The sequence below is a fragment of the Rattus norvegicus genome, chromosome 19 (genome assembly GCF_021556685.1).
Source record: "Rattus norvegicus strain SHRSP/BbbUtx chromosome 19, alternate assembly SHRSP_T2T, whole genome shotgun sequence".
Taxonomy (NCBI): Eukaryota; Metazoa; Chordata; class Mammalia; order Rodentia; family Muridae; genus Rattus; species Rattus norvegicus.
The window spans coordinates 63489484-63512224 of record NC_141552.1 but is presented as its reverse complement, the minus strand read 5'-3'; the positions used below and the strand labels follow the sequence as shown (position 1 = coordinate 63512224).

The 22741-nt window shown below is 53.1% G+C and overlaps 1 protein-coding gene and 1 long non-coding RNA gene across 2 annotated transcripts in view; both read right to left on the bottom strand.

Moving 5' to 3' along the window:
• Gse1 (Gse1 coiled-coil protein) overlaps positions 1-22741 on the bottom strand; it is a 355080-nt gene that overhangs the window by 241331 nt on the left and 91008 nt on the right. The gene's annotated exons all lie outside the window — the stretch shown is intronic.
• On the bottom strand, positions 8108-11212 carry LOC147999488 (uncharacterized). The gene is made up of 3 exons (XR_015644214.1): positions 10894-11212; positions 9649-9753; positions 8108-8271 (listed from the first exon to the last, which is right to left on the bottom strand). It is a non-coding gene; the product is annotated as an uncharacterized LOC147999488 (long non-coding RNA).

Sequence of the window (22741 nt, the reverse complement as noted above, 5' to 3'; positions counted from 1 at the left end):
TCAAGTATCATAGGCTAACCATGCAACTCCTGGTCCAATGCACATAGTAGGCTGTTCATCAGCCAGACCACTCTCCTCTGACAGCCAAGGCCAGGGCACAGCAGGGTGGTGGAACTCACGAACTCATGGCCTATGGCGGCCACTGAAGTCCAGCTGTAATGCCCCTGCATGCCTACCCAATGCCAAACAAAAGTGTGACCAAGAGATGTGCCATGGCTAGGTCTCCTGTGCCGAGCAGTGCTTGGCACCGTGAGCAGCCCAAGCACAGGAGACATGGGAGTAGCACTGTCTCCCACCTTCTAAGCTTGCAGATCAACACAGGGCTGTGTGACTGTGGGAAGGTTATTCAGACTCTGAGCTCAGGCTTCCTCTGTACAATGAACAATACTTTCTGCCTCGCATCTGCCGTGGCTCCTGAAGATGTTTGCACTTGTTTAGTATTCTCGGTCATTAGGCTCCAAGCCATTCAAGTGCCCTGTGAATCTTAGGTCGGCAAACCCGTTTATGACATAGACGTCCATTTTGTGGAGGAGGAGACTGAGGCACAGAGACAAAACTTCAGCTGCCTCATAACATCGAGGCTGATTGCTCTGCACCACTCCTGCTACCCTCCCGGTCTGTGCTTGACAAAATGGCACATGGAAAAGTCCCAAGGACCAGGAGGTGGCTCAGGAATCATCATTGGTCAGCTGCACATGTGTGTGCACACGTGTGAGTACAAGCTGGTGGCTCGGCTGCTCACAGCAACTTGCCGTGAGCTGGAGAAAGGGAGTCAGAGGATCTCAGGGAGGGAAGGGCAGCTTGGTGGGGGAGGAACACAGAGAGCAGGCCCTGCAGTGCTTATGGGCCCACACAGGGTCAGGGTGCCAGATGCCAGGCAGGAAGTCGGAGGCCTGAGGCCCCAAGGGCCTCCCACCCTGGGTCTCTTACTCTGGGGACGTGTCCTTTTTCTTATTCTCTGAGGTTCAAGGAACGAGCCCAGGGTCTCACACACTGACCCAAGTGCCCTGCCAGGCCACACTCTGAACCTAAAATCTTTTGTTTGCTTTTCTTCTCTGTCTCTTTGTCTGTGTCTGTCTGTCTGTCTGTCTCTCTCTCTCTCTCTCTCTCTCTGTGTGTGTGTGTGTGTGTTTGTATGTGTGTGTGTATGTTTGATTTTTTTTGAGACAAGATCTCATTATGTAGCCCTGGCTATACTAGAACTCTCTATGTAGGTCAGGCTAGACTCAAATTCACAGAGATCTACCCACCTCCCCCCAAGTGCTGGGTTTAAAGGCCCGGGCCATCTCACATTTACACACACACACACACACACACACACACACACACACACACACACACAAAAGAATTAAAAGATATTGACCCCAAAACATATTGGGAAAATTTGGTGACAATTCTGTTTAGACACCAGTATGTCAGCCCTGCCTCTGACCCTGGTACACTGTTTAGATGTTTAAGGGGAGGCACATGCTGTCAGCAGCAGGCGGATTTCCACAGGAGTGAGGAGGGTTACCCAACATAGGGTAGGGACAGTCACGGGGCAGAAGGAAACAGGCTAGGAACTGTGTGTGTCCTGACCCTGTGTAGTGTGTGCATACATGTGGGTGTGTATACACTCTACCAAAGTATGTAGACAACATACATGCATACATGTGGAAGGTGTGGGCCAGCATATATAAAAAATGTATATACACACAGAGATATCTATATATATACATATCTATATATGCATATGTGAATATGTGAGTGTGTGAGTGTATGTATATGCTCTGGGCAAACTGTGTGGGCACATAAGATGTGTGTGTGTGTGTGTGTGTGTGTGTGTGTTGGCTGGCTTAGTACTTCACAGCTTACCTAGCTGGGAAAGGCTGTAGTGCTGGGTTCAGTGCACCCTAAGGCACCCTAAGGCTGGAGCACGATCCACTCTGCTGTGTCTGGCACACCTACAATGACTGTACTCTCATAGGGCCGCTGAAGACCAGCATTCAGTCTTCTCCTGGAGCAGAGCCTTGCCTGCCCCTTGGCTTAGTGCCAGACTCACAGAGGTTTGCTGGGTGAAGAGGCCATGGGAGAACAAAGGCTTAAAGATCAGCAGCAGTCCCCAACACTGCTGGAGCGGCTCCTATCAAAGGGCTGGTGGGACAGTGGCGTGGAAACCTGGTGCTGCCAGATCCTGCTGACCCTGAGCACTGCAGAAGAAGCAACACAGCTTGGGGACCCAAGGAGAACAGCCTACATTGGCAGGGCAGGTTCCCCACAGCATACTAGCCCTAGACAGATGCCAGACCGCCAGGAGGACCAGAGTCCTACCATATCCAGCACATAAGAGCTGCCCAGATCTGTACTCCTCTTATGAGACAGACAAAGGAGGCTCCAGGGCCCTGGCATAGTGAGTGTGCACCCTCAAGCCAGCCAGCTGCCACCTTTGGGAGCTCCTGTGCCCGGTACAAGCAAGGCAATTCAGCTGGAGCCTTGGAGCAGCCAGTTCTGCTCCTAGTACAACCCAGCTGCTTGATGCCCTGGGCAACGCGTCAGCTTCTTTAGGCTCTGGGTGGCCATGAATCTGTCTCTCTCCTCTCCGCTGGTTGCCTTTACTACTGGGGTGGAGATCAGGTCATAAGAGGGCTAGCACCAGTGATGGAGACTCCACCACGGCCCCAGCTCAATGTGGCTCTACCTGTATGCCTCCGGCAGTAGATGTCCGGGAGTTACAGCCACCAACCACTACTAGAGAGGCCAGCACGGCCTGTTGGCTGAGGGCTTTTGTATTAGTTACTTCCCTGAACATCATCACTAAGTCAACTTATTAAAAAAAATGCATGCCATTGGGCTTCCAGTTCTAGGGCGTTAGAGGTCCACGATGGTGGCGCAGAAGCATGTCGGCAGGACCAGCTGAGAGCTCACATCTCGATCCACAAGTAGGAGGCAGGGAGTGCACACTGAAAATGGTGGAAGGCCTTTGAAACCTCAAAGCCCATCCCCAGTGACACACCTCCTTCAGCAAGGACACACCTCCCAATCCTTCCCAAACAGTTCCATCAACCGTAGCCCAAGAATTCAAATGTATGAGTCTGTGGGGGCCAGCACAGCCACTGAAGTGCTAACTCATTGGCCCACGAATACCACTGATCACTGTGTAAGGAGAGGCCTGACCCCAGACTCATGGATCTCTTCCTGCCTCAGCTTCCAAAGCCCTAGGAAGATAGGTATGCATCCCTGAGTGAGGCTTGGTTATTCATTATGCTCTGAGGTAGCCCTGTAAACCCCCTGCTAAGTCTGTACAGCACCCTGCCTTCACTACCTTTATACTCCAAGTCACCCAGGAGTTAGTCAGAGGGCAAGGTCAGGTGGGGGTCTAGTAGGCTGGTTACCAGACCAGAGTGATAACTGATGCTTGGAACAGTGAGATGCCCGGTGTTGTGTACCCCAGGGGGCCAGGAGTTCCCCTGCAGCTCAGAGATCCTTTATCTATTCTTCTGTTGAGGTGCTAGAGGAGTTTAAGAGGACACAGGACAGTGAGAGGTAGAGGTGGAGCCTAAGGTTGCTAAAAAAGGGGACACTGAGGCTGTCACTTCAAGGAGCCACTCGCTGGTGTGGGCAGGACAGCAGCAGCAAACAAAGCCATGGAGACCTTCCTGATGCTTCCCCTGAATCTGCCCTGTAGTTACCCCATTTAATGTGAGCCAACTGACCTCTACAGTGGCCTGGAGAGAGGGAGAGAAGCCCATGAGTGACCTCTGAGGTCCACTGTGCCATGCTGGGCTCTGTGGATGCTGGGGTGTAAGTGGCTATTGACCATGGGTCACCCCGACCTGAGATGCAGTGATGTTTCTTCCCTTCTTGTAAGAGAAAAGGGTTGGTGGTGATAAGCCAGACACTAGCTGGGAGGGGAGCCAGAGCCTCCTTCGGGGACCCGTGAGAGCTTGCTGGGCATGGGGATTCCAGGGCCAGGGGACTAGAGTCAGAAGCAGGCTCACAAAGTATCAGGCAAGGAGGCAGTTAAAGCTTCACGGTGGGAGAAGGCAGGGTGCACAGAAGGGTGGGGAGAGTCACGGCATCCATTAGGGTTCCTGGCACCCAGCATGACCATGACCACCCACAATAAACAGTTGTCAAGACAACGACCCTATGGAGGGAAAGGTGAGGCGTAAGAGAGGAGCTCCAAGCAGTATGCCCCTGTTGCCAGGTGTGGGGAATCTCTTGCCACACCCCCTGCTCGGCACCACAACTGAGTGAGCAAAACAGGCAGAGAGACAAGGAAATGCTGCCAGGGCCTGCCAGGCCCTCTCCCTGACATTTGTCTAAGCAGCAGCACTCAACATGTGGATGGAGACCCCTTTAGGGATCAAACGATCCTTTCACAGGGATTGCGGAGGCCACTGGGAAACACAGACATTGACATTGGGATTCATGGTCGTAACAGAACTACAGGTATGAGGTAGCAACAGAAAAAAACTTTAAGGCTGGGGGTCACCACAGCATGAGGAGCTGCATAACGGGTCACAGCCTGGGGAAGGTTGAGAATCACGGGACTAGGGAGGGTAAGGACGGAAGAGAGGAGAGACTCTGTATGTGCTCAGTAAATCTTAAGCCAGTGCAACAGGTTGGAGCTGGAGCTAGCTGAGGGCCCGGCTGTGTGTCTTAGGGCAAGTGACTTCCGTCTCTGAGCTTCTACTGCTACATCTGGAGAGACAACAGCCTAGTCTATCATTTGGACAGTGGGAGGAGCTTAAACAAGAAGTACAAAATGGCACTTGGGTGTACCTGGCCTTTCTTTCATCAGAGGTCCCAGGACCTGACAATTTGTTTGACATCTTAGATCCTCACCCACATACACAGTTCCTCCACCAGAGCCACAGAGACGTTCTCTGGATGAGAGTGTGAGCTCAGAGAGGTTAGGAATCTTGCCTAAGGCCACACAGCAAGGGATGAATTTAAGTCTCCCTAACTCCCAACTGGCTGGTTTGGATTACATCTAGCCCCAAGGCCAGGCTCTGAATGTCAGCGGCTGAGCTCTGCAGGCCTGGGGCTATGCAGTGAAATTCTCACATATGAGCAGGCTTCCGGAAACTGCTCAGACACCGAAGCCAGGGAGAGGGAAGGGTGGAAAGAAAACCCAGAAGAATGGAGGCAGGGTTCTGAGTGTGGGTGAGGGATTCTATGGGAGGCTCTGAGTGTGGGTGATGGGCTCTATGGGGGGCTCTGAGTGTGGGTGGGGGGCTCTGAGCACAAGGACCTGGGTTTGGTCCCCAGCTCTGAAAAAAAAAAAAAAAAAAAAAAAAAAAGAAGACCCCAGGGCTTCTGGCAGAAGCAAGTAAGTACCTTTCCAACGTACTTGCCACCCATGGCTGCTGTAATAAATGACCCCAAACCCAGAGGCTCAGAAACACATACCAGTCCTCTCACTAGTCTGACTGGATCTTAAAGGCTGAAATCTCAGGCTTGGCATGGCTGGCCTCCCCACTGCCCTGGGGTCATCTGCTTTATCGACTCAGCTTCCAGAGACGGTTGTTGGCAGTGGCTGCCTCTCCCACCCCACAAGTCCATTATCACAGATCTGAGGTTCCATTCTATGCCTGCAGCGTCCTCTTTGTCTCTACCCCTCCCCCCACCGCACCAGCCCAGTGTAATCTTGTGGACCATCTGCACATTGTCCATCTCTCGGCCCCGGGGATCTGGACATGGATAGCGGGGCCCTGCGAGACCTCACACAGATGGCCTTTGGACATTGTATGTACCCCACAATCACTGTCACCAGGAAGGACACATGGGTTCCAAAAGCCAGCAGGCAATTGGAAGAACCAGCCTGGGGAGAGATAGAGGAAGCAGGGGCTTCTAGAGCTTCAGCAACCAGAGAGGGAGGCTCTCCCTCCCACCACCTACCCCCTCTGCCCCAGCCTCCTGCCCTCTGTCCCCAAACATCACTCCACCCTCCTCCTCGCAGGGCATTCCCCAGAGTTACTGTTTTAATGAGCTTCTTGCCCTCTAATTAGCAGGTGCGGCTCTGAAAGGAAGCGCCTGGTGTTTACCTAGCGCGGAGCCTTTAATAACCGCAGCCCGGCGGGCTGGCTCCCTAATCCCCTCTGCCGGCGGGCTAATGAGCCTGGCACTGCCAGCCACTCCGGCTTCACCGGGCTAGCAGTGCCCCCGAGGCTCCCTTCTCAGCCCTGCCAGGACCCTGGAGCCCACAGACTCCAGGCCTGGGTCAAGTGTGATACCCCACCCCGGGCTGATGGCACCCACCAGCTCCGTGTCAGGGGAAATGAAGCCCCAGTGGGTGAGCCATCAACATCTCAGAACTTAAGGGGGAGCTGCCCCTCAGGGCTCAGGGACCTGTAGGCTGGCCTGGGGAAGAGGCCACTAAGACATGCAGTACTCAGGGGCTGCAGACCAAAGGGCACCAGCTAATTCTACAGCCTGGACCCAGGGTTCCTCCTCCACTAGCTGGTGGTGGCAACAGCTAGGAGCACCCGGCAGTCGGGGACAGAACTCATCCAATCAGCTACACGATGTCCCCGGAGGGAGTTGTTGACTCCAACAAGGGACAGCTACCACAGGGCAGCTTGCAGGCCTCAATCTCCCCTCCTCCCAGACACAGCGGGACCCAGAGAGGAAACTGCGCTCTGTGGCAGAATATTCTAGAACATGATGCGTGTGGGATTTTTTTTTTTTTCCCTTTTAAATAAATGGATGTGCCTTGGGGCTGCTTGGGAGGCAGAGGCCCCGCCCACCCATTTGGAGGCGTTGAATAGCTTGAAAGGCCCTGGAGTGCGGAGGCAGGAGAGAAAGGCCTCCTCTCAGCTTCCTTTGTGGGAAAGCCTCCTCTGGCCCCTGCTGGGCCTTTATCTGGCTCCACTGGCTCTTCCTGCAGTGGGGGTACCTCAGGAAGGTGGGTGGAGGGGAGGCCTCCCTTCCTGCAACCCTCCCCCTCCCCCTCCTCATCTCCCCCTCCCTTCCCCGGCCACAAGGTTTCCCCCAGGCCTTTCCCTTCAGGGTAGGAGCATTCTAGTGCCTCAGGCTCTGGCAAGCAGAGACGCAGGCCACTCAACACCCTTCATCCAGGAGCAGCCAGGCACAAATCGAGCATTTGCTGAGCGTCACCCTGTGCAGTCAACCCTAAAACGGAGACCGAAGATCTGGGGATCCCTCTGACCACAGCCACCAGACTCAAGTATGGCCAGGGACCCTGGCTAGGTAACAGCAAACACTTAGGCACCTTCTGGGATGCTATCCTTCCCCAGCGTCAGCCCAGCAGGTGAGCAAGTGAACCACATTCTGTCAGCAGACAGTAGAACAGGGAGAATGCTCCAGGTCAGGGAACCGCACACAGCCATCCAACCCTGACCTCCGGGGTCCCAAGAAAGAACAAACGAAATGTGAGCCAGACCAAGCTGTCTAGAAATTTCCATCCCGTGAACCTTTCCAGAACTTTCTAGAGCAAGGGCAGGGCACAGTGTCTGGAGGAGGAAGGGGCTAACATTGTGGCTTCAGTGTCTGGCCTGACAGTGAGGTAGCTCCTACCCACCCCCTCAGACTTTGGTTTTAGGGCTCCAGGAACCAGGAACCCCAACTGCCTATAGGGAGGGAGGAGGAGGAGCAAACTGGACCCACCAGCCACACAAGTAGTCACCCCACCATCTTGGAAGCTGTTCCTCCAGCCCCAGGCAGATGCCTTCACGGGTGGTCCCACCTAGGCTCCCCCGTGGCAGGTCTGTGAACAGAGCAATGGCTCTCACATTGCTCTTCTGTTAGAGAGGCATAGGAGGCAGGAGGAAATATACCCAGGCAAGATCAGCCTCAGACAATTGGACCCCACAGCATTTAGCACGGGAGAGAAGCCCTTCACGCATACTCACTCCGAGGACAGGTGCTACCTCCCTAGCCAAGTGCCACAACCTCATTCAACTCTAAAAGTGGCCTCCGTTGTATGCATGGGGTGACTGGGATGTTAGATTACTTGCTGGAGGCTCCTGCCTCTCCCCGGTGGGAAAGATAGGCCAGTGACAGCCATTTGCCACACAAACCGGGACGGTCTGAATTTCTAGGACAGTATTCTTTGAATAAAAGATGTTATGTAGAACAGCCGGGCCATTTTTCTACTCCTGCAAAAATTGATAAGATTTTTTTTTTTAAAGGGGACTTAAAAATACCCTCCACTGGATCACAGTGTTCAATTCCTGATGGAGAGCCTCGGGCCTGGGTAAGGAAGTGCCGGCTTGCCCAGTTTCTCATCAAATAAAAAGACATCCACGATCACAATCCCTTGAGAACCTGGACAGAAAAGAAGGCTGAAGTCAGATGGGACACGGAAACCAGTGTCCAGGGCCCCTGATCCAGTGGGGTAACACAGGCTTGTCACCGCAGTTACCCAAGGGGCTGAGGCAGGCACAAGTTCAAGGCCAACCTGGGCTATGGAACAAACTCACGGCCATCCAGAGAAACTTAGCAAGACTCTATCTCAGAAAAAAGAGGGTGGAGACGAGCTTCACAGGTAGAATTCCTGCCTAGAATCCTCCAGTTAAGGGCCCCGGGGGCGTGGCTCAGACAGAACTCTGAATTTGCATATAGGAAACACTGATATCTCCACCACCACCCCCAAGCAGGATGGCATATACTTGGTGTCATAGCCGTCACTTCCATCAAAGACGAAACCCACAGCACTCACTCAGCAGCATCTGTCTGTCTTTGTGTGTAGGTTCTGGTTGTTTCAGACCGGTAAGACTCCCCACTGTGTGGCCTCCTGTGTCTCGTGTTTTTGGGTCATGTGTGTCACACCTACAGCCTCCACTGCTGGGCTTCTGTGCTGTTTTCCTGAGCAGGCTCCAGTGACTGATACTGCTTTGATGCCTGAGAATTCCTACTCTCTCGGGAACACCCTAGGACTTGCCAGGTCCAATGGTGGCTTTTGGATCTGGGGCTCTTTGAAGGCAGTTGCCCGGGGATTTTTCTCCCCTCCAAAATCTGTCCCCCTCCCCCAAGAGTAGGTGAGGACTTGGGCCTCTCCTAGTCCTTGTCAGAATTTAGCAGTTGCCTGTCATTGCTTTAAGAGCCCTCTGTGTGCACAGTGGCGCCTCCTTGTGGTTTTGTTTTCCCATGCAAAGGAACGAGGTGTCACAGAATGCTCCTGGTTGGATGTGAGGTCCCAGCCTGGCTGGCCTTGGAAGCTGCACAATGCTTGCCCCTCCCCTCTGATGTCCATTTACACTGCGGAGGAAAGGCAGGCATAAAACAGGATGACACCACCAGAGGCCAGGCTTCTCTCAGAGATGTCATACTCAGTCACCGGTTGTGCCTCTGGTCTCACAGCAAGGTCCTCTGACTGGGTTCAGACCTCAGATTCTGCGGTGGACCAGTCACCCACAGTTTCTCTTCAGAACCCTCTGGGAAACACCTACACCTCTTCTAGCATCCAGCTTAGCCCTCAACATCCAACCTCTAACCTTTTACCTTTCGCCCCACCAAAGGGTGGCCCACATGGGCAGGGGCCCTGTCCCACATCTATCTCATGGTCTCTTCAAGCACCGGGAGGTAAGAGGGATGCCTACCAGTTGGCCTCAGAAGCCTTTATCTCCAGACCACATCTCCCTCTGTATCTGTTCCAAGGCCAGGTTTGGGGTTTGGATCTGGATCAGAGGGGCTCCGGCTCACCTGAGGCCTACTCCAAGCACTCCTGAGGTCTGTCTGTCTCTGCCACAAGCCACAATCGCCCAGTAGCTGCAGACAAGGGCTCCCTGTGCTTCTGACTCCTGGGGGCTATTTTAAGAGCAAGGTGACAGAGTTTGCTTCCCCAGTGCACAGACACTCTGAAGTCATCCCAGCCTCCGTTTCCTCAGATGTAAAGCGTAAACAACTCTCCAGTCATCACGCTGCTGACTGAGAACAAGGCCCCAGAGCAATATGAAGTGGTGTAAGACGCAGGCAGCCTCCTGGAGGTGGTAGGCAGCAATCTAATCTACTCAGCCCGACTGCAAACCACTCTGATTAAGTCACCTGTTTATTTTCCTTTGCAACAAAGTTTGCAAGTACAGGCAGCGGGCTGGTTACAATGTTTCCAGAAGGTTCCTCAAGCTCAGGGCCACCCTGGGTGGCCGGCTCCTGGGCTCCTCTCCCACTGACCCCAGGCCCCAACAGACTCAGACTGGCCACCACCGTGGCGGAGGGCAATGTGTGTTTCAGGAGTGGGTGTCATATGATATGGGGCTGGCAGCTGGCAGAGGGTGATGTTGAACTTGGACATGCACGCTGGCTGTGGGAGGCTCCAGAGGCCCACCCAGTTCTAACCCCTGGGATCCTGACTGCTGCCGGGTACAGAGTCCAGGCCTCTCCTACCCAGGCAGGCTCTGGGCCAGAGCTGTCCCCACACCTAGGTGAGGGAGGAGTCAGCAGCAGGCTTGGAGTGGGTGTTGTGGCCCTGGTAGAGCAGAATTTAGAGTAATGGAGCAGGCATTCAGTCCTGCCCTGACCGCTGAACTTAAGTGTCCCTCTGTCTCTGTGGAAGGTGTGACTTTCAGTGTGATTTTTTTACCTTAATCTTTCTCCTTTCTTTCTCTTTTCTTAGACTTATTTATCCTTATTTCCTGTGTGTGGGTGATTGGCCTGCATAGACATCACTAGAGAGCTTCAGAAACTCTAGGCCCTGAGGTTACAGATGATTGTGTGCCTCTATGTGGGAGCTGGGAATTGAACCTGGTTCCTCTAGAAAAGCAGCCGGTGCTTTTAACTGCCAAGCCACTCTCTCCAGCCTCCCCTTCCCTCTTCAAACAAATACACTTGCATAAAAAGGACCAAGGGCCAAGCAGACAGGACTGAAGAGAAAAGAACATGCTATTGACCCTTGTCCCCCTCCTCTCCCTGAAGTCCCTTGCCCCTGAGGAGGCTCCTGGACACCACTACCTGGAAATGCAAGCCACAAGAACATATGTTCAGCCTTCAGATTGATCCAAGAAGATTCTAGATGCCAGGAACCATTCGAGGAACTGAGAATAAAATGTCACAAAGTGGCGGAGGCTGAACAAATACACCACAGAGCACAGGCGGCAGGGATTGTTCAAGTGTAGCCTGGGCGAGACAGACAGCAGGTGCAAAGGCCCTGGGGCAGAGGCATGCTCAGCTCTGGGAAGGCAGTCAAGAGGCTCATGGGTCAGAGAAGCAGATAGAGAGGGAGGAAGAGCCCTCTAACCAGTGTGATCACTTCTGGTGGGACAAGCGTATTGCCTTAAGTGTCCCCTCAACATCACGCTCCCCAGAATCCCATCTGTAGTTATGAGGATAGAGTCATAATGGCATGGGGGAGGGGCTGTCTAATGGCAGTATCCCTGAGATAGGAGGGGCCAGGGAGGCCACAGGAGTGACAAGTCCACAAGCCAAGAAGTGCTAGAGCCCTGTGAGCTTAGAGGGGACAGCTGGATACACTTGAGAGTTCTCCAAGCTGACAGCGCCCTGCCTGCACCCTCCCTGTCCCTCTTGCCTCTAGGAGTGGGATAGAGCACATCTCTGTGGTCTCTCAGACACTCACAGTGTGCCCTACAGATTGTACCTGTGAGCATGCACACAGCTGTACCTCCTGACATCTGCTGGGAGAGTTCTCGAACTGACAGATGTGGGCGGACAGCTGCAGCAGGCTCCCAGCCTCCACAGGGCCCAAGGGGAAAGCTGTGTCATGGGAGGCCTGGGGTCCCCAGCGTCGAGTGCTGCCTGGCAGGTAAGTCACAGGCATCTCAGGAGTCTGTCCTTCTGTGACACAGTGACTAGGCCTCTGGACCACTCAGCCCAGCACAACCCTACCCCCATCCCCATCACTTCTGTTCCTCCAAACAAAACCTCTCCTCCCCAGATGTGTCCGTCCTGGGAGACTGCCATCTATCAGAGGAGCGGAGCTTGTCTGATGGGCAGCAAGCATTGGCCCTGGCCTGGGGAGGGGAAGACTCAGCACCCAATGTCTTGAAAGTTTGTAGTGAGCACCCTATGTTTACCATACCTAGTGTTGCTATAGCAACGTCTCAGCTCAGTGCTACACAATATTGTTGGATGTTGGAACAGGGTGCCAGGGAGGTAGGTGTACGTAAGAAGAGCCAAGCCCCGACATCCCCCACAGACCTGGGGCTGCCAGAAAGACGGAGGTAGAGGGTCACATGGCATCAGCAGCCTCCAGAAGCCCATGTTCTGGGCAGAGCCTCAGCTTACTCATCTGTGGTATGGGCATGACCCATGCACAGAAGCCTGTACGGGAACCTAAAGAGGACACTACGTGCTGTGCAGGGGTCTTCAATCAGTATGATCTTTTGGTCACCTACCCTTCCCAATGCTGCAGGGGAGGATGAGGGCCAGGGACACGGTTACCAGGTCACACATTAGCCAAGCTTAGCTGCCTCCCTACGCAGTGACTCTTATCTGGAACCTTCTGTAATGACTCGTACTATACCAGCCTGTCCAGGCCACTGTGTCCTGGTATTGTCGTTGGAAACTCTGACCCATCCTCTGTGGGCAGGAGGGAAGGGGAGAGGGGGAGGGGCACTGGGACAAGTTCATATCCATGGTATGGTGAAGAGAGAGGGAAACATAAACCATGGTGTGCACACGGAGGCCAGAGGACAACTTCATGGATCCTTCCGCCTTTATGTGGGGCGTAGGTCACCAAGCTTATCCTGAAAGTGCCTTTACCTGCTGAGTCATTCGGTGGCCTCCTCTACCACACCCTGGCCGCGCCTCCAGTGAACTGGGTCAGCATCGCCATCTGCTCAGCTTGTAGGATGGGTGAGTTGACCTTCAGTGGCCTCAGTCCCAGTGTTCTCATATCGTATAAGGCTGTGGCATCCCGCTGCTACTGGCCACTGCCACCCTGATCCTGAATGCTCCCAGCATGCTGAATGGTTTAAAAGTCAGGTCCAGGCAGAGACAGGCGCTGCTTTCTAGTTCTGGGTTGATCTTTCTTTGAAAGCAGCCCTCTGTGGCTGAGAAAGTAGGGTTGGCGACCTTGACATGATCTTGTCCCAATGCCCCTCCCCCTCTCCCCTTCCCGCCTCCCCAGAGGATAGGTCACAGTTTCCACGCTAATGACAATACCAGGACACAGTGGCCTGGACAGGCTGATATAGTACGAGTCATTACAGAAGGTTCCAGATAAAAGTCACTGCGTAGGGAGGCAGCTAAGCTTGGCTAATGTGAAACCTGGTGACTGGGTCCCTGGCCCTCGCTCTTCTCTTCCATAGTAGTGGCATGAATTAATTAATTGGTTAATTAATTAGTTAATAATTAGTTACTTAATTAAATAGCAGTGCCTGTGTCTATGGCTTTCTGACCCCAACCCAACACTGTTGGACGCCTGCCCGCCCCAGTCATTGTTTGTCCTTTGCCCATGCAGGTCTTCCTTCCCTCCCCATTTTTGCAGTTTTCGGGAACCTCCCTAGTCATTTGTGAGGCTGGAAGACTAGAGAAGGGTATTTACTAGAAGGGATATTGGTGAGGCCGGCCAGTTAAGGAGCCAGGACTGGATGGATTCAGACTTGTGTCACAGGCAGCAGGGCTGTTAGGAATCTGATCAAGCAGGACCATCCTAGCTGTCCCCAGTCCAGTGAGTCTCGGTCCTGTGATGCCCAGGGGAGCTCACTGCACAGGTGTTGTGCCCACTCTGCACACTGCAGGGACTCCGCCCTGTGCCCAGGTCGGGTGTGTACCTCCGCAGGTCCCAGCGTCGGAAACTGAGAGCCGCAGAGACAGCGCAATGCCTCAGAGCACTTGCTGCCTTAGCCAAGGATCCGACATCAGCTGCAAGCTCTATGCTGGGTGGCTCTACACCACCTGTGACTCCACCTCAGGGGGTCCGACACCTCCTCTGGCCTCCCTCTGTGGGCACCTGCACTCGCGCACATAGACATGTAAAAGTAAAATACGATAGCAATAATAGTAAAATACAAAAAATAATGAAGTACAAAAACACGATAAAACATTAAATAAAATAAAAATTGTGGGGGGCTGGAGAGATGGCTCAGAGATTGAGAGCGCTGGCTGCTCTTCCAGGGGTCCTGAGTTCAATTCCCAGCAACCATAGGGTGGTTCACAACCATCGGTGATGAGATCTGGCGCCCTCTTCTGGCGTGCAGGCATACATGCAAGGCACAAAACCACGTATATAATAAACAAATAAATCTTTTTTTTTTTTTTTTGGTTCTTTTTTTTTTTCGGAGCTGGGGACCGAACCCAGGGCCTTGCGCTTCCTAGGTAAGCGCTCTACCACTGAGCTAAATCCCCAGCCCCAAACAAATAAATCTTAAAGAAACAATTCGCATGTTAAGAAATAAAGAAACACAATAAAAAACTTTAACTAAAAACAAAAACAGAGCCTGAGGTGGCCAACACGTGCCTATGGCCAACCCAGAGGTGGCTCCCTACGGGGTGATGTTTCCTAGACTCTCTTGTATCCCTACTGTCTGATGAGAAGGCTAGTTTCCCCATTCAGACGACACCATGCCTTCTGTACCACACTGGGTAGAAGCCAAGCCAGATAGAGTTACCTATGCCAGGTTCTCCTAGCTCTCCTATCACATGCAGGGAGCAGCCTGGCTCACCTTGGATGGAGCCTGTGGGGGTGGGGTAGGGTCTACCTCAGCGGTCTTAACTCTCAAAGTCTGCTAAGCTTGCTGACTAATATCTGTGGCCTCAGAGCCTCCCTGAAGGACACCTGCTGACCTATGGAAGCAACCCAGCATTGACTCTGTTGCCCCCTGCTGGTCTCCTGGTTACCAGCAGTCCTTCCTTCCTGACCCCAGCAAGACTTCAGTTAGCCAGCTCAGCATCCAGAGAGGGGTCATCCCTGAATCAGGCTAAAAGAGACATCCACAACTGCTTGTCCTCCAGGGGTTGCTGGCTCTCTGGCCCTGGGACCTTGGGGCAGCTGTTATGTGTATAAGTAGATAGAAACCCAGAAGGTTCCACTTGAGGAACAAAACAGCTCTGTAGTAAGTCCCCACGCAGATGACCTGCTGGAGCCATTGTCTTTGGGCAAGGCAGATGGATTGTGCTTCAAGGAAACATAAGGTGGCCCAGGGCACTGGCCTCCCGGCCACACTGCTTGAGAGACAAGAGTCACTATAGCATCTCTAATCAGTACCTTTGCCCTGTGGAGAATGGTCAAGTCAAGAGCTATCATAGTCCCTGCAGTAGGGACCCTGCATGGCTCTGAGCAGTGGCTTCTCAGGCTGGACCCTGCCTCCTGATTTCTTCCACCTGGCTTGCACACCTACCCCTGCCTCGGGTATATCCTGGCCTAAGATGGGTCACTTCTCTTCTCTCCAGACACCTTCCTCTCTGACACTCTGTGGCCAGCACCACCCAGCAGCTCCACTCTGATCATGTGGGGGCATCTGCAGCTTACGTGCCAGTCCTATTTCAGAGAAGCACAGGCAGGGGATGAGGCTCGAAGGTCCTATACCTGTGGAGCAGGGGTGAGGCCCTGGGTTCAAGCTCCAGCTCCAAGAAAAAATAAAAAACAAAAAAACAAAACAAAAAAAAACCCAAAAAGCCACAAATCTTTTTGAGCTAAGTGTAACCAATTCACTACTGGAGACACCAGGGCTGGTGACAAGCTGATTATCTCAGATCATTGGAGGGAGGGAAGGGGGAGGAGCAAACAGGACGAGAGAAATACCCAATGGTCTGCCTTAAAAATGTACCGAGACCCTGTCTCAGAATGAAAATTGAAAAGAAGGCTGGGGTGCGGCTCAGTGGTAGAGTGTTTGCATTTGGGGTTCAGTATCTAACACTGAAAAGACAAACGGAGAAGGGATAAAAGCATTAAAAATGTATTCCCACCTCTCAATTGTCACCTTCTCCACTGTCAGAGAGCATCATTGCACAGGGGCTGCCTAGATCGCCCTCCAGTAAAAGCCTGAAGCCAGAGACAGGTCACCAGCACTTCTATACCTAGGGTTCCTAGTGGGCATGACCAGGCCCTCCTGGGCACGTCTACACCAAATAAGGGCCTTAGCTTGACCTCTGCTTTGCCTGGGACATGTGGCTGGTGTGCAGTCCCCTCCTTTATTCTACGTGTCTTCCTTCACCAGCAATAGCAGATGCAAGGGCTAAGACAGTTTGCAGCTTGATCAAGATAGGGGACTCTGGAGCCAGGAAGAGCGGGTCCCCCAGGCAGCTGTGACTCTTGCAGATGCCCCAGAAGATAGAGACAGGCTGGTCCTCGGGGGAGCTGCCTGGGCGGTAAGATGAGATGCAGCCAGAAGTGCCAGCCGGAAGCTGAGGGCGGGACAGATGGCCAGCAAGATCCCTGATTGCTGAAGAGCCCCCAGAGGCACTGTTCAAGGAGTGGGTGAGAGAGGGAAGGAGCTCATGTTCATACCACATGTACCCACACGCAACCTCATGTGTGTGCACATGTGGGAGGCTTCAAATCTCTCTCTCTCTCTCTCTCTCTCTCTCTCTCTCTGTGTGTGTGTGTGTGTGTGTGTGTGTGTGAGAGAGAGAGAGAGAGAGAGAGAGAGAGAGAGAGAGAGAGAGAGAGAGAGAGAAACAGACAGACAGGACAGAGGCAGAGAGAGAGAGGCAGAGAAAGACAGAGAGAGACAGAGAGAGAGAGAGAGAGAGAGAGAGAGAGAGAGAGAGAGAGAGAGAGAGAGAACAGACAGACAGGACAGAGGCAGAGAGAGAGAGAGAGAGGCAGAGAAAGACAGAGAGAGACAGAGAGAGAGAGAGAGAGAGAGAGAGAGAGAGAGAGAGAGAGAGAAACAGACAGACAGGACAGAGGCAGAGAGAGAGAGAGAGGCAGAGAAAGACAGAGAGAGACAGAGAGAGAGAGAGAGAGAGAGAGAGAGAGAAACAGACAGACAGGACAGAGGCAGAGAGAGAGAGAGAGGCAGAGAAAGACAGAGAGAGACAGAGAGAGACAGAGAGAGAGAGAGAGAGAGAGAGAGAGAGAGAGAGAAACAGACAGACAGGACAGAGGCAGAGAGAGAGAGAGAGAGAGGCAGAGAAAGACAGAGAGAGACAGAGAGAGAGAGAGAGAGAGAGAGAGAGAGAGAGAGAGAGAGAGAAACAGACAGACAGGACAGAGGCAGAGAGAGAGAGAGAGAGAGAGAGAGAGAGGCAGAGAGAGAGAGAGAGAGAGAGAGAGAGAGCGAGCGCACTGAGACCAGCACAGTATTACAACATCCGAGGTCCTGCTCATAACTCGGGTCCCTCAGGCTCTCTGTCACCCAGGTGTATGTGACTAAGGGTCCTGCAGTCCCAGCTGCATATTGACAGCTCAGCTGGGATTGGAGGGAGTCAGAGCCAAGCCTTGGCCTTGAGAGTCGCCTAGATGCTTCCAGACAGTGCCCTACGGGGGCTGCATTCTGCCAACATGGCCCTGATGGTGCAGCCCTCAGCTGGTCCCCAGAGTCCTTGCTTCCCTGTCCCCCCTGTCCAATGTCCCTTCTCCAGCTGTCCCAGAGTGACCGGCAGGGAAGGAAGACCTCTTAGAAAAGGGCAGGGTGCAGGAAGAGGAAGCGAGGGGGGGCAGGATGACTTTGCTGGCTTCCTGGGGCAGGCGACATGAAAGGGCCCGTTGTCCAGGAGGGAGAAGGCCAAGGTGGCCTGGCCGCCATCCAATGGGGCAGGCCATGTTGGGACTTCCACCAGGGTGGTCTCTGGACAGTAGCAGGGCTGCCCAAACAGTGGGATGAGGATTAGGCAAGGAGCCTCAGGCTTTGAGGAGGCTCTACGCCATAGTAAGTGAACCCCAAGAGGGTCACACAGCCCCAGGGACACCCTGAATCTTGCCTCCATATAGGCCGTAGGAGGGCTTGTCCCATGAACCCAGTCTATACAGGGGTAAATTGGGGAAGATGGGGTTTTGCAGGGGTAAGGGGTTCAGGGTAACAGGTATAGGATAAGAACCTCATTCTCATAAATATCTAGCCATGGCAACAGAGTCTAGGGATCCCTTTACCCACTGAAAGGGCAGACCTTACCTCATTCCTCCTTTAAGAGACCCCTGGGTTTCTCTCAGGTCCATAAGCAGGTTAGAATAAGGTTCTGACTGTATGCTCTGGTAACCTGAGGGCCACTGTGAGATCTGGTGAACATGACTCCACCAGTCATGGACCCCACGCTCTGAGACCTGCTTCCTTTTTAGTCCTGGGTACCTTGGGCATACCCACACAGAGTCTTATGTAGAAAATGCCTTTGCCTACACAGCCCTAGTCAGTGAGGGGACAGGAGGGTTCAGCCTTGCCTGCTCCGATGGCCGCTGTGAACTGGAGTCCATAAAATCTCCTGGGATACACTGGCCCTACTTCATGTCCTCAGGGTCTGGAAGGAGGATCCCTTGCTGTCACCAAGTAAACAGGAGCAGCTGGAGTTGGGGAGATTGCTGCCCCCTGGCCCCCTGGCCCCCTGGCCCCCTGGCTAGCCCTCAGAGCTGGAAGCATAATGGGAAACACCATGGAGACTGAGAGGAGATGTGTCCAGCCCCACTGAGGCTAACTATTTTTTCTGGAGGTGTCTCTGGGTTCCTGCACTGGAAAACCCCCAAACTGAACAGCCTGAACCCCTCAATCAGGAGAAACGAACATAGTCCAGGTGCCCTGGGGGGAAATAAAGAAAGCAAGGAGGAGGTAAATGTCAGATCAGAACAAGGCTCTGGGGGAGACAGGGGTAGAGATGGCAATCTCATGGCTGGGTGGACAGTGTAATACAGCTTTCTCTCAGGACACAGTCGCTGCTTGACCCCTGAGGACAGTTTCATCCCACAACCTCTGGAGAGGGGGGCTGTTGGCTGCTATTGCCCTCTTGGAGACAGTGGACCCCCCACCCCTGACATTGCTGCTCCAGGGGAGCCCTCCAGGTTCCCCTCTTATAAGAGCCAGCAAGTCTTGGGGCCTCAGGAGCAGCTGTGGGGCAGCCGGCAGAAGGCCAAGCGCAGCAGAGATTTGGAGTACCAAGCCAGCAGGGACAGAGGGGCGGGTCAGGGGTGAGGCTGTGCTAAGTGGCTTATGCAGCTTGGGAGACAACTGACAGGCGGCTGGATTAACAAAGACGTGCTCTGTTCCCGGGCAGGTCATGTGGAAAGCGTGGCCGTGACCTCGTCACTTCTCCTTTTATTTTTTTTATTTTTTTTGTAAGAAGAGATGTTTGTTCCTGTGCCCAGGGTGGGTGAGGGAGGGGTGGCTGCTACTCAACCAGCTGTAGTCACATCAGCGGCCGGGCACAATGGAGACACAATGGTGGGTCACCCAGTCCTAGGAGGCTCCCACCCGTGGCTGCCAGCCGCCCATCCCATCCGATGCCCATCAAAGGGCCGGTCGGTCTGCTGATCGGCGCTACCTCACAGGACCCTGAGAGCCAGCAATGGAGGCAGGAGTGAGCAACAGAACATTCATCTTCAGTAGTGTCTGCAGAGGGCTGCAGTGGGGACAGATCCTGACAGAAGGAGTACCACTTCCGGGAAGCTCACAGCGAGCCAACGAGCTCGACGGACCGCAGTGGAGTTACTTTGGCAAAATGTTGGCTCAATGTGGTTCTAAGTTCATCCCACCAGTTTACTTTTATTTTGTTTGTTTTTGAGACAGGCTCTCAGGTAGTCCAGGTAGCCTGGAATTTGCTATGTGGCTGAGGATGACCTTACATTTCTGATCCTCCTGCCTCCACCTCTCCAATGCTAGGATTAGAGGCATGCAGCCCCCTGCTCGCTTAGCTCCTGGGATCAGACCAAGAGCTCTGTGTGTGTCAGGTGAGCATTCTACCACCGAGCTAACCCTCAACCCGTCCACATCTGTGATACAGCTAGAGAAAGGCTGGCGAGGAGCGTGTACCTGTATCAACCTCAAGACGAAAAGAGTGGGGGCTGGAGAGATGGCTCAGCGGTTAAGAGCGCTGACTGCTCTTCCTGAGGTCCTGAGTTCAAATCCCAGCAACCACGTGGTGGCTCACAACCATCTGTAATGGGACCCGATGCCCTCCTCTGGTGTGACTGAAGACAGTGACCACTTGTCAGGATCAGAATCACCTCGAGAAAACAAGCTTCTCAACCTTTGTGAGGAACTTTCTAGACCGAGTTATTCAGGAGGTGAGACTCACTCTGAATGAGGGCTGCGTCATGCTACGAGTGGGGTGGGCAAGCACCAGCATCCATCTCTGTCTGCTTCCTGACTGTGGGCCCCATGTGACCAGCAGCCTCACGTTCCTGCCACCATGCCTCCCCGCACTCCACCCCAGCCATGTTGGACTGTCCTGCCAAACTGAATAAAAATAAATCAATCCTTCCTTCCTTCCTTCCTTCCTTCCTTCCTTCCTTCCTACCTGGCTTCCTCCCTTCCTTCCTACCTGGCTTCCTTCCTTCCTTCCTTCCTTCCTTCCTACCTGGCTTCCTCCCTTCCTTCCTACCTGGCTTCCTTCCTTCCTTCCTTCCTTTCTTCCTTCCTTCCTGGCTTCCTTCCTTCCTGGCTTCCTTCCTTCCTGGCTTCCTTCCTTCCTACCTGGCTTCCTCCCTTCCTTCCTACCTGGCTTCCTTCCTTCCTTCCTTTCTTCCTTCCTTCCTTCCTGGCTTCCTTCCTTCCTGGCTTCCTTCCTTCCTGGCTTCCTTCCTTCCTTCCTTCCTTCCTGGCTTCCTTCCTTCCTGGCTTCCTTCCTTCCTTTCTTCCTTCCTTCCTTTCTTCCTTCCTTCCTGGCTTCCTTCCTTCCTTCCTTTCTTCCTTCCTTCCTGGCTTCCTTCCTTCCTGGCTTCCTTCCTTCCTTTCTTCTTTCCTTCCTTTCTTCCTTCCTTCCTTCCTGGATTCCTTTCTTCCTGGATTCCTTCCTTCCTGGCTTCCTTCCTTCCTTCCTGGCTTCCTTCCTTCCTTTCTTCCTTCCTGGCTTCCTTCCTTCCTTTCTTCCTTCCTTCCTTTCTTCCTTCCTTCCTTTCTTCCTTCCTTCCTTCCTGGCTTCCTTCCTTCCTTTCTTCCTTTCTTCCTTCCTTCCTCTCTTTCTTCCTGGCTTCCTCCCTCCCCTCCCTTCCTTCCTTCCTCCCTTCCTTCCTGGCTTCCTTCCTCTCTTCCTTGTTTCCTTCCTTTCTTCCTTCCTGACTTCCTTCCTTTCTTCCTTTCTGGCTTCCTTCCTGGCTGGCTTTCCTTCTTTCTTCCTTCCTTTCTTTCTTTCTTTCTTTCTTTCTTTCTTTCTTTCTTTCTTTCTTTCTTTCTTTCTTCTTTCCTGCCTGCCTTCCTTCCTGCCTACCTTCCTTCCCTCTCTCCTTCCCTTCCTGCCTCCCTTCTCCCTTCCTCTTCCTTCCGTTGCTTTTGCCAGACATTTTGTCAAAGCAGAGAGAAAAGTGCCCACTAGAGTCTGGGTTTGGTTTCTTTCCCCTTTCTTTATCCCACCACACGCAGCCATGGAGGTTAAGTCTTCTTCTCTTTAAATTCTATTTATTTTTATTTTATGTGCATTCGTTGGTGGCTTGCCTGCGTGTATGTCTGTGAAGGTGCCGGATCCCCTGGAACTGGAGCTACATAGACAGTTGTAAGCTGCCATTTGGCTGATAGGAATTGTGGTCCGCTGGAAGAGTGGCCAGCCAAACCAACATCCAGGCACCTCAGAAAGCAACAAGTTGCAGGTGTTTGTCACCATCCCGTCAGCACCTTTCACACATGTCCTATGGTCTTCGCCTGGAAGGCACCGGCTCCTCCTGATGCCTCAGTTTCCTAAACTGCAAAATGGGAGCAACTTGAATGTGGCACCCAGGGGCTCTGTGAAGGCCCAAGGAATGAGTCCGGGTGCCATCAATGGTACCCGGCAGGCTCTTGTCAAGTACCAGCCGCTTCATGCCTGGGGCCCATGTCGATGGGCAATTGCAACTACAGGGTCAGCCCAGCAGAGGACAGGCACTCCTGGGCCCTCTGGTGGCAGGGAGGGCTTTATGCAGGAGAGGGAGGAAGGAGCAGCACCTCAGCTGACCACCGGAGGGCAGCCACGCCCAGGCAGCCTTGGTAGAACCCATGGGTGTGACTCAGCAGAGAAACCCCAAAGATGGACCCACTCACTTCCTGGCCATGCCCTGACCTCTGTGTGACTGGACCTGAGGCTGGAGACACAGATGTTCCAACAGGGTGACAGCCAGGAGCAAGGCCACAGGCCATGGGCCACAGGGCAGGCCTCCAGTCACTTGGCTACCTGTGCTGGTTGCCAGGCACGTGCTGGGCTCACAGCTGGTGCATATCATATCCCTCTCCTTTTTCTGACACGGCCACACAGCACCTCCTATCACATAGAAGTTGTCACTTCTACCTGTTTCCCTGCACCAATGGCCAGCTGGGACACAATAGAAACCTTGGGATTCAGGAGAGACAGTGCCAGGGCCCCAGGGCCACTTCCTGGACACCTACCTGGGCCACAATGTCAGCAAAAACATGATTTTTTGGTTTGAGGTAGAAGTGTGTGTGTGTCTGTGTGTGTGTCTGTGTGTGTGTGTTTGTATATATATATATGTGTGTGTGTGTGTGTGTGCCTGTGTGTGTATCTATATATATATGTGTGTGTATGTGTGTATATATATGTGTGTGTCTGTATGTGTGTCTGTGTATGTGTATATGTGTGTGTATGTCTGTAAGTGTGTGTATATATGTGTCTGCATGTGTATGTCTGTGTGTCTGTCTGTGTGTGTGTATATATATGTGTGTGTATATATATATATGTGTGTATGTGTATGTATATATATGTGTGTCTGTATGTGTGTGTCTGTGTATGTGTATATGTGTGTATGTCTGTGTATAGTGTGTGTAAGTCT